Consider the following 2,300-nt stretch of genomic DNA (forward strand, 5'->3'; position numbering starts at 1 on the left):
TATCGAAAAATGTAAATATAGAGCTAGAAGCAGTTTATATTGGGTAGGTATGAATAAGGACATAGAAGGAGTTGTGAATAAATGCCAAATTTGTTTAAAATATAGAAAAACAAACACAAAAGAGCCGCTTGAGTGTTCGGAGGTACCAGATAAACCTTGGCAGGTGGTAGGTACAGATTTGTTTTATTTTCAAGGAAAAAATTATGTTTTGATAGTAGATTATTTCTCTAAATTTGTAGAATTTGTAATGATACCAAAACTAACTAGTAGTAACACAATTAATGCAATCAAAAGTAATTTCTCTAGGCATGGGGTACCTGAAACCATTAGATCTGATGGCGGTACTCAATACACATCAGAAGAGTTTCAAAAATTTATAAAAGAGTGGCATATAAAACACATAATATCGAGCCCTACTAATGCACAATCAAATGGAATGGTAGAAAGACATATCCAAACAATAAAAAAAAATGTTGATCAAGGCAGATGAGGATAACAAAGATGTATATCTAACGTTATTAGAATATAGAAATACACCAATAAGTAAAGATTTAGCATCCCCTGCTGAAATATTAATGGGTAGGAAAATAAAAGGGTTGTTACCTATAGAAGATGAAAAAGGGAAATATGTGGAGGTGAGAGAAAAATTGATAGAATTACAAAATAAACAAAAACAGTATTATGATAGAAACGCTAAAGGATTAAAAGAGTTAAAGGAAGGGGATAAGGTTTATTTACAAAAAGAAAGAAATGGAAAACAGTGGAGTCCAGGAGTAATAAAAAATAAAATAGATGGTAGAAGGTCATATATTGTAAAATTAGATAAAGGGGGAGAATTGTGGAGAAACAGGAGACTATTACATAAGACACCAGAAGTATTAGAGAATAAAAATGGAGAAAAGAACAAGGAAAATAAGAATGTAATAGATAGAGAAGGAAGGACTGAATATAAAAGAAAGACAAAAAAACCTGGAAAATTTAAAGATTTTAAGATGTAATAAATAATCAAATATATTGTGTAATTTTAAAATTATGTTTTTAAACTATTGTTTTATTTTGATTATGTTTTTAAAATTATGTTTTTAAACTATTATGTTTTATTTTGATTATGTTTTATTTTTTATTGTTTTATTTTTATTTTTTTAATTGTCTTGTAAAATGATGTTTTAATTTAATTTTGTAATTAACTAAAAAAGGGAGATGTAATGATAACAGAGTTATCAATTAGAATTTAGAGGTTAGTTCAATATACACTACACATGAAATATAATAGTTATTCAACTGACGTGCACTCATTAATTTACTATATAATTTAAGTAATTAATGTAATGTTGTACTTTTTGTTAAATAAATAATAAATAAATCTACACTTGACTCATCTGGTGTTCCACAAGGAAGTCACTTATCTCCAATATTATTTATCAAAAGTGCATCTAAGGTTTTGTCTCATAGCTTACTGCTCTATTTTTCTGATGATATGAAGATTTTTATGCAAATCAACCCTCTAGAACAGGGGTCGGCAACCCGCGGCCCATGGGCCGCATGCGGCCCGCGTAGCAATTTTATGCAGCCCGTGATAATAATTTATAGTTAGTTTAAAAATATTATACAACACGTTATCTTTGCTGATAAAAATTGGGATTTCTCACGAGAAGTTAGTTATACAATTATTGAACAAAAATAGATATTATGTATAGAAACATTGTACACGTTATCTACGTTTCGTTAAACATCGATAATAATTTATTATACAAAACGAAATACGACTTATCCTTATACTTATAGTATTACTGAATTGATTTTCTAGTGAAGTGTAATCGTCTCAATTCTGTGTTTCAAATTTTTGTACGTGTAACTCTATGGCTCCTAAACGAAAAATTAACGATGAGCATCGTATTTTTAAAGAAGATTGGACCAAACTTTTCTTTTTTATCGAACACGGTGGTAAGTTATTATGTTTAATTTGTAATAAAACCATAACAGTAATGAAAGAATACAGCGTCAGGCGACATTACGACAATGAGCATAAAGCAAAATTTGAAAACTTAACTGGTGAATTAAGACAAAACAAAATAAAACATTTTTTAACATCTCTTAGTAGCCAGCAAAATATTTTCAAATCCCAAAATACACGTAACGAAGCGTCTGTACGAGCAAGTTATGTAGTTGCTGAAATGTTGGCAAAAAACAATCGCCCTTTTACTGACATTGAGTTTTTTAAAAAGTGCATGTTAGCTGTAACGAATGAAGTATGTCCAGAAAGAAAAAAACTATTTGAAGAAATTAGTCTTTCGACTCGA

This window comes from Metopolophium dirhodum, chromosome 1 (genome assembly GCF_019925205.1).
Source record: "Metopolophium dirhodum isolate CAU chromosome 1, ASM1992520v1, whole genome shotgun sequence".
In the NCBI taxonomy this organism is placed as follows: Eukaryota; Metazoa; Arthropoda; class Insecta; order Hemiptera; family Aphididae; genus Metopolophium; species Metopolophium dirhodum.